The following is a 9,511-nucleotide window of genomic DNA, read 5'->3' as shown; positions in this document are numbered from 1 at the left end:
TTCTTAAACTTAGTTACAGCACTTTCAGAAAGACATCTACTTTGATAAAGTCTATAGTAGTGATGGCCCGCTTGAAGCTGACGCTCCGGAGCGTGTGTCGAAAAAAACAACACACTGGTTCAGAAGCACTGTGTCGAGGCTTGCTTCGTTTGGCAAAAGTCACGTGACCAGTGACGTCCGAAGCTTCATTACGCACGTAACTGCTTCGGTACCTGATTCAAACAGATATAAGGAAGTGAATCATCCACGGGATTCGTGGAGTGTGTTGATGGTGACAGATAGCGACGAGGTGATCATTCCACTGACAGATATGGAGCCAGCGAGGAAGAGAGGACGTTCTGGCGTGTGGGAATATTTTGAGTTGATTTTGCTCAATTCATTTTATCTGCCGAAGTGAAAAACTTGAAATGTCCAAAATCATGTTTTCATAATGTAAATATCATTACAGCATATGACTTTAGGAACACTTCCATGTGAATTAAAGCTGATGAAGACTACAAAAATGTATTTGACACTATACGTACATGACATTGCTACACAGTTTAGAAAATCATTTTGTTTATTGTTTTTAGGTGATAGTCTGCAGGACCCAGGAATACCTGCATATCTACCAGCTTGCAGTGTAGTTCCTGCACTCCACAGCCTCTTCTGTTCCATGCAAGTGGATTTTCTTCAGGGCAGGAGAAACTATTTCTAAGAAAAGAAACAGACTGAGCCAGCGCACAGTAACACTAATCCTCTTGTTAACTGTAAATAACAAAAGGGCTACCTTACATTGATCATGTTTTTACTTTGCAAGTTCTTGATTAGGGGTGGGTTTTGATTATCGCCTTTCTGATTACAATCCATGCTAAATTGAATAAAGTGATATTGATTCATTAAAATCCCGTGTCGATTTGTAAATTAACGTTATTATGCCTGAAACGCCAGCATCTCAGGTTAAACCTCACAACATGTCGTCAAACACCATGCAGCTAAAACAGTAACTGGGAGCAGGTTTACGGATTCTGCATACAAACGTGAACACAGAGCGCGGACCCGACGCGTCAGAGTCAGATTTTGATGTGTCGGCGGGTCCGCGCTGTGTTTGCCTCTTTTTTTTTCGCTGGCTTCTGCAGCTGCAGGTTTCATAACTCTCTGTTTACATCTCTAATTAAGTCTCACATGTGTCAGCTTTCTTTTAATAGATACGAAATTATGGATATATACTGTTAAATGATCAGACTTGTAATATTTCTGACTGAGGCAAAACTTTCCAGATTCCAATCAAATTGAATCGGATCCTGTATCGAATCAAAATGATTCTACAAATCAGTGACGATGCAGCCCTACTCAGCTTCCTAAGCATTTTCCCTTTCCAGTTCACAATCAATCCCACCCCTAGGTCAAAAATATGTATAGGACAATTGGCCTAATCTAATATTTTGTATGAACCTGTCCAGCTGTCCAGTGATTAAACGACAAGTAGATGGAGGCAGGACTTCACAGCAGGGGCATACTCCATAATGTGCTGTGCATTCTCATATGTATATTATATATATTGCTCACTTATTGTATTTACCAACATCAAGGAGTTATGAGCAAAGAAAGGCCACCATAGTGCATGTTTAAATAGGGAAAGTTTATTGATCAAAATGTATTACGCAAATACGCATTACATTTTTTTCAGCCCCCCAATCGAGAAAACAAAACCAATTACATGTTCAAAGCAACGGAACGGTGGCCCAATATCAGAGAGAACTCCACTCTTGAGTGAGCAGTGATAATTGAGCAGTCCGTTTTATTTTGCAGATTCAAGCTGCTCTTCAAAATTTTCACCACCAGATGTCACCGGAGAGGACTGTGTTGAAAAGCTTCGAGTAATGAACCGTTTTTCAATACAAGCTTCAGTGCTTCGGAAAGCTTCATTTGGCCATCACTAGTGCAAACTCTTGGGAACAAGTCTGCTTTGTCTGCATCTTTGGTTGAAATGGAGATGGTTACTCTAATCCACTAGTTTGCTTGATTCCTTTCATACTCCTGAACCAATTGAAGGATGTTCCTCCAAAAGTGCCAGGACCAATCACAAGTGATGAAAGGCAGGTGAGTAATTGCGACCAGGAGCGGAGGATCAAGGCGGGGACCATGAGCCGCACTGGCGAGAAGGAGTGAAGAGGAAGGAGGAACAACGAAAACACAACACCAGAGAGGACTGGAGGACCATGACAGTAGCATCCAGTATCTAAATATAAACAGTTTTTCCTGATTTACACTGAGCCTAAACTGACTTGCTTGATCTATATTACCGGGTCTGAACTCTGAGGAGGCCATTTCATGCCTTATGGTGTTTTATTGTGTAATTTTGTATCCAGGTGCACTTACACTGCATTGGCAGTGTGTCTGGGATCATTGTGAAAATTGAAGCCACTTGCCAATTAAACACTTTCCACATGGTAATGTATAGATGGAGTTACTCTCAGCTGATTCTTTATTCATTCACTACTGCACTCCTGTAGAGTGCAGTAGTGTTTTTAACCCAGTCCAGTTTATTGTCAAAGCGCACTCCTGTGAAATGAAACAAAGCCTCAAACCAGGACAGAAGCCCCACCATGTTTCCCAGATGTCTGTAAAAGCACATTATTGTACCTCTCTCCTGACCTGACTCTGTACATACTGACTTAATTTAAATAAAACATTTCCAATTTGCATTCATAACTCCATGAGGCCTTTTAATACTGATACTCTAGCTCTTGTGTAATTTGTCATACCTCAGCTTTTCTCCTACTTTCCTTTTCTTAAGAATGGCTTCTTGATGGCTTCACTCAGATCATTTCTGATGATGCAGTAGATGAATCGAGGGTGCAGATGCAGCACTCAGATCTTCTGTATCAAGTTTTTTTTATGCTTTTCGATTTTTGTTTTGTTCTTGTCCATTTTCATTCTTTTTTTTCAGAACACACTACTCACCATATCAAGAAATGCTAAGCTTTGACTAGTAGCTCCTTGGGAATCAGTGGGCATAAAATGCAGATTTTTTTTCCTGTCAAATTGTGTTGTTGCCCTTTGCATTTGTTGTAGTTAAAATTAAGTAAGTAAAGTAATTAAAATAAGTAATTAAAATAATAAGAACAAACGTTTGTTTTGTGACAGGCTTCTAATGACAAAGATACAATTTAAAATAGGTTCTTTGCTAAGTTGTCTGTTATTTGTACACAAAAGTGGTTCATGTCTTGAGAAAGCCTGGAGAACTGAAGCTCAAGACCACTTTAAAAATAACAAGAGCACTCAGAATGCACAACTGCCCTCGAAGGACAAGAGCTACACAAACATTTTGAGATTTTTAAATGCTTTTTATTACAACATGCTGACATCAGCCTGCTTTTATACCAGTGCCTGACCTTTGACCTATATCTCTCTGTAAAGGTTCTCAGTCATCCAGGTCATCGTAGTCTAAGGAGCTTGGAAAGAAAAGCATCTGGACTTCTGTAAGTTTCCTTGAAGATGTTTCGCCTCTCATCCGAGAAGCTTCTTCAGTTCTAGGGTCAAATGGTGGACAGTCCCAGATTTAAGCCCTGTGGGAGTGTCCCCCGGAGAGGGAAAATCAACCCCCTAATGATCCTCTACCTAATCACACGAGCCAAGGTGTGAAAACGGGTGTAGCTTACAATCAGCCAAGGTTTCAGTTGAGCTTATCATGATACCTAGCCCCACCCTATCATGGGATTTCCTGAGGTCAGATGGCCCAGCATGTGAGTGAGCCACTCACAGCTAGATGAATCGAGGGTGCAGATGCAGCACTCAGACCTTCTTTGCCAAGTTTTTACTGGATTTTTTTCTATTTCTTAACACTTTCAGATTCTGTTTATCTTCTGTAGACTGTTTTTTTATGCTTGCCGTCCAGTTTCTTTATTGTTTTGGGGGGGGGGGGGGGACACACTATTCACCATATAAAGAAATGCTAAGATTTGACAAAAAGCTCCTTGGGAATCAGTGGGCATCAGGTGACTTAACAAACATGAAAACATTTTTCTGAAAATGGAAGGTACAATGACTGGACTGAAATAAATGACAAAGTGGTGAAAGGAAAACTTAAAAAAAAAAGCCTGGAGAACTGAAGCTCAGGACCACTTTAAAATTAACAAGTGCACTCAGAAAGCACAACAACATGGTTTCTTGATATATTTTTATATTTTTCCAAGATCAACTTTTACCTTGGGTTCTAACAATGATGGTCAAGGTCAGTGCTTAGTCATCCTAGTTACACATTTCCCACAAGGCAAACTATTTTGTTGTTGTGAAGTCTGAAGTTGATCCACAAACAATTGTGGGTAATACAAAGGTTTTAATGATTAGCACATGTGGTGTGGCCATGACCGTGACACTACACTTGTACAACAGCTAAAGAGCTGTTCTGTGCTAAATGTGTTATTCAAACGACAATAAGACTAACACACACTTCTGTGTAACAGTGACTGGCTTTTGGCAGTGTGGAAGTGAAAAAACACTGCCATCATCAGGCCAAACTTGAAATTTCATAATTACTCTACAAATTTTACTCTGCAAATTGTTATTGAAGCTTTGTGATGGCAACTGTCCACTGCAGCTATCCTTGTTCTTGCTGGGTTATGGTCCCCTCCCACCATGGCTGAATATGTTGTTAAGAAAATGGATATTAATACTTTTTTATATACATTATGGATTCTTTATTTCCTTGAAAGTAGAGCAGGTCATCAAATATTGTCAAATGTATTTCTATAGCACATGTAAAAATAACAGCTGTTGACCAAAGTGCTGTAAAAGAATTTTTCTACTTTTCTACTCTGGTTTAGCACTTTACACAATTTACCTCATTCACACTCATTCATTGCCAAAGTGTGTTCTAGCTAATATTCACATTCTAATTAACATATCGGAGAGAAATGTGGAGTTTGGGCATGCAGACTGAAACAGGTCTTCTGTTTTTTTTTAAACAGTAGATGACCTGCTCTCCCCTCTGAGCTACAACAACGCCTCATTTAATGATAGATAAGATATACACTCTTGTACTATACAGTGTTTGTGTGATAGATAAGGAACTCTATGAATGTTTCTTAATCACTTTAAGTGCTTTTTAATACGTTTAGAAAATACTAAATAAATAATAATCATAAATCTTCAAAGGTCCTGCCATATGCCATCTGCTTACAAACTATCAGTGGTTAGTGGTTAAAAAATTGGAGATCAGCTGGAGATCTGGTTTCTAAACGGGACTGTAGCTGTCGTAACATCTTTGTACCAAGAGATGGCAGTGCGACCGTGGTTTGGCCTGACGATAGCAGTCAGAGGCCAGACTCAAACCTTCCAGGAAGGCTTTCTAGAAGCGTTAGCAGCATATTTACCGGAACTCCAACCAAAACAAAGGCTAAAGTTTGTCATACTGGGGAACTTTCGAGGGTATTAATGAGCAACATCCAGGCTTTATATTGTTTTCAATTTCATTACATTCTCATGGGGCTGTATACAGTGGCTTGCAAAAGTATTCGGCCCCCTTGAACTTTTCCACATTTTGTCACATTACAGCCACAAACATGAATCAATTTTATTGGAATTCCACGTGAAAGACCAACACAAAGTGGTGCACACGTGAGAAGTGGAACGAAAATCATACATGATTCCAAACATTTTTTTTTACAAATAAATAACTGAAAAGTGGGGTGTGTGTAATTATTCAGCCCCCTGAGTCAATACTTTGTAGAACCACCTTTTGCTGCAAGTACAGCTGCCAGTCAATAAAATTGATTCATGTTTGTGGCTGTAATGTGACAAAATGTGGAAAAGTTCAAGGGGGCCGAATACTTTTGCAAGCCACTGTATATATATCTATTATTTTGTCAGTTAAATGATCATCGCGTGTCCTTACATGATTTTGTAGGAAACTGTATTTCAAAGCAATGAGAGAGCAGAGGATCATCACACTTTTTTCATATCACATTCAATAAGTGAAGAAAATTATCACCTATGATCTAAGATCACCAGTCTGTCAAACTAATCAAGTTTGCAGATGACACCACCGTTATTGGACTCATCTCGGACGGGGATGAGTCTGCCTACAGGAGGGAGGTTGAACGTCTGGTGTCCTGGTGCAGCCACAACAACCTGGTGCTGAATGCCCAGAAGACAGTGGAGATTATTGTGGACTTCAGGAAGCACAGAGCTCCACTACCCCCCATCATCCTGACTGACACCCCCATCACCTCTGTGGACTCATTCCGCTTCCTGGGTACCACCATCACCCAGGACCTGAAGTGGGAGCCCACCATCACCTCCGTCATTAAGAAAGCCCAGCAGAGGATGTACTTCCTGAGGCAGCTGAAGAAATTCAACCTGCCAACACGGATGATGCAATTCTACACGGCAATCATCGAGTCCATCCTCACCTCCTCCATCACCGTGTGGTACGCTGGAGCCACTATCAGGGACAAACAGAGACTGCAGCGTGTTGTGCGCTCTGCTGAGAAGGTGATTGGCTGCAGACTCCCATCTTTGCAGGACCTGTACACCTCCAGGACACTGGGGCGTGCAGCTCGGATCTCAGCTGACCCTTCTCACCCTGGACACAGTCTGTTTGACCTGCTCCCCTCAGGCAGGAGGCTCCGGTCCATTCGCACCAGAACCTCTCGCCATAAGAACAGTTTCTTCCCCTCTGCTGTTGAACACATGAACAATAACCGTATGACTGTTCCCACCACTAACACATGACCCTACGCTGTGTTCACTGCATCATTCCATGTTTGGCACTGATCACCACCTGCACTCATGTATATATCATGTATATATCTATCTATCTACGTAGCACTTTTAATTCTTATCTTATTTTTATTTTCATGTCTATTTAAGCGTAATTTATGACCGTATGTTTGCACTGAAGCACCGCAGCAATTTCCTAATGTTGTAAACCCGCTCAACATTTGACAATAAAACCCTTTCTGATTCTGATTCTGATTCTGATGATAAAAGGCATCGCATTGTGGATGGGGAAGCACGCATATGAACAATATCAATAGATCAAATGAATGTTCAGGCAGCTTGAGAACAGTGAACTCACTGTGATGTTCAAGAATTGAGTGTATTTGTGTACAAGTGCTGGTTAATAGCACTGATGGTACATTTTGTGCTCTGGAGACCAGACACTCTGATGATCATGTGCTGTTGGTTCTTTGTGGTTAAATGAGAAATTGCTCAATCAGAAACCCACAAACACCCGCAGAGAGAGATGAAGTTATTTTAAAATATCTTAGGGCTGCTGTGCATCCTTCAGCATGTCTTTATTGCACATCATCTGTTACTGTGCTCACAGTGCCAGGTGCATGTGCAGGTGCACTATAGCAGCACACAGAAACATGCAGTGGACTCATGTTATCGTAGCTCTAATGAACATCATGTGGATTGCTTTCTTTTTACCTCCGCATCTTGTTCCAGGTAAGAGCTTTGCTTTTGGTGTTTTAAATAGAAAATGTTCATGTAAAATTATTCCTCCTATAATATATCATATTTCAAATATAATGATCGTTTTGAGGTGATGTCTTTTCATCTCCAGTGTTTGTGCAGAGAAGAGAAGAAGCACGAGCATCTCTGATAAGGAAATCCTGCTGAGAGGGTTTTGTATTCAGCCTCCACCTGACATAAACTGGATATCAAGTGTACCAGCAGTCTACATCCCTGATAATAAAACCAACTCCACCAACACAAGCTTAAAAAGTAAGCTTCCTTTCTGCTTTCATCCCTGCTCAAACCAGAATTAAGACTCTACAGAAGAGTGCTCTAGACTCCAGAGCATTCAAGACTCTGGAGATCAACATGTACCAAACCACTAACTACTGACTATTTAGTTCTATAGAAAATGGTGTCACCTTTCCTGGAATATACCATGTGTTGGAGGGCCTATAGTGTTTTTAGACATTTTAGTATATGTTTGAAAGTCCACCCAATTAAACACTGCTGTCTTGTATTTCAACCCTTAGAAGACCTGGATGAGACAACGGCAACTACTTCTCCTGTAGTGGAGCTGAAGGTCCCAGGAGTCACCACACCCTCAGAGACAGTTTCTCACAGCAGCTCTGCAGCTCCTGATGTTAGAGGTACACAACAACTGAATGCTCCTAACCAAGCAGAATATCTTCCTGGTAACAGTGAGTTAGTCCAGCAGAAGGCCTGTGTTGAAGTGGCACCTTCACACATTCTGCTGGAGGGAAATTATATAAAATACCCATTTATGTGTTATATTATGAAGGTTTGTCTACTGAGTTTTTATATAAATAAGTACATATTTATTGTGGTAGAATTTTTAAGTTGGCTTTAACAAGTATTTTCCCCATCATAAACGAAGAATGTGAATATAAAATGCAGTTTTTAAAATGATTTATTATCATTAAAACACTAGCCAAAGCTACCTGAATCTTTGTGAATTGTTAAAAACAAGAAAGTTGTTTTTTGGGGTGGTTTTTTTTTTTTTTTGCATTATTTTCTTTGTATACAGCTAAATAGTTTTGTCCTGTATTTCAACCCTTAGAAGACCTGGATGAGACAACGGCAACTACTTCTCCTGTAGTGAAGCTCCCAAGAGTCAACACACCGTCAGAGAAGGTTTCTCACAGACGCTCTGCACATCCTTGTGATAGAGTGAAACGGCAACTGAACTTTCCTTACCAAAGTCTTCGACATAAGAGATCTAGTAAGGGTGCTGATTTCACGATATGGATGAATAGTTTGTGAATTCTTTTGTACCAGCACTAATCAATTATTGCACATTGCTCAGAATCCTCACATCATTAATATTTTCATTACTTTAGTGCCGGTTCTAAACAAAATAAAAGGTCAGGTTGCATCACCACTGCACCTCTGTCTGATCTGGAAGTGATCAATAAATGAAAAAACTTGTTTGTTTTCATATTCTGATCAGTTTTTCCGTGTTTGGATACTTTGCTTTCATCATATGTTGCACACACTAGAAGGCAGTTGTTTGAAAAAATAAAGTACATATTTATTGAGATAGAATTTTGAAGCTGGCTTTAATCAAAGTTCAGATTTCTGAACTTAAAATTATGTAAATAAAGACATATTTCCATGTTAATTTCCCCAACTTCCCTTTAAAATATAGCACTTTTGTCAGGTTCAGGAATGTTATTTTACTGTCACTGTGTTATCATTTACATACACTGTCATTATTTCATCATTATTTCATTAGTCTGCATCACTTAGTATCAGTTGATCATCAAAATTATCATGTATCATTTATCATTTATTCCAGAGCACGCAGAATAAAACACATTCCAGATAGAATATTCTATTATGCAAGAGCACCAGCATGGCTGTAGCTCCAGGCGGTCCACAGTAAGTCAGATAAGGACACTTGAACCTTTGTTGGCCTGGACCTACAATCTCACAAAACTGCACACTTGTGTACACAATTGTTTATGTTCCAAATACCGATGATGGGAAACATCTGGTGTCAAGCCTGGGAAAGGGTTGTTGTTCTGAGCAGAGGAGTTCTGGG

The 9,511-nt window shown here is 40.0% G+C and overlaps 1 long non-coding RNA gene across 1 annotated transcript; it reads left to right on the top strand.

Annotated features, from left to right (window-relative positions):
- Window positions 1-7,127: 7,127 nt before the first annotated feature.
- On the top strand, window positions 7,128-8,981 carry LOC308406010. Its single transcript, XR_013973441.1, has 3 exons — window positions 7,128-7,716; window positions 7,980-8,096; window positions 8,528-8,981. It is a non-coding gene; the product is annotated as an uncharacterized lncRNA (long non-coding RNA).
- Window positions 8,982-9,511: the final 530 nt, after the last annotated feature.

This window comes from Rhamphochromis sp. 'chilingali' (genome assembly GCF_963969265.1).
Source record: "Rhamphochromis sp. 'chilingali' genome assembly, chromosome: 1".
NCBI classification, from domain to species: Eukaryota; Metazoa; Chordata; class Actinopteri; order Cichliformes; family Cichlidae; genus Rhamphochromis; species Rhamphochromis sp. 'chilingali'.
This window is presented reverse-complemented; position numbering and strand designations above follow the sequence as displayed.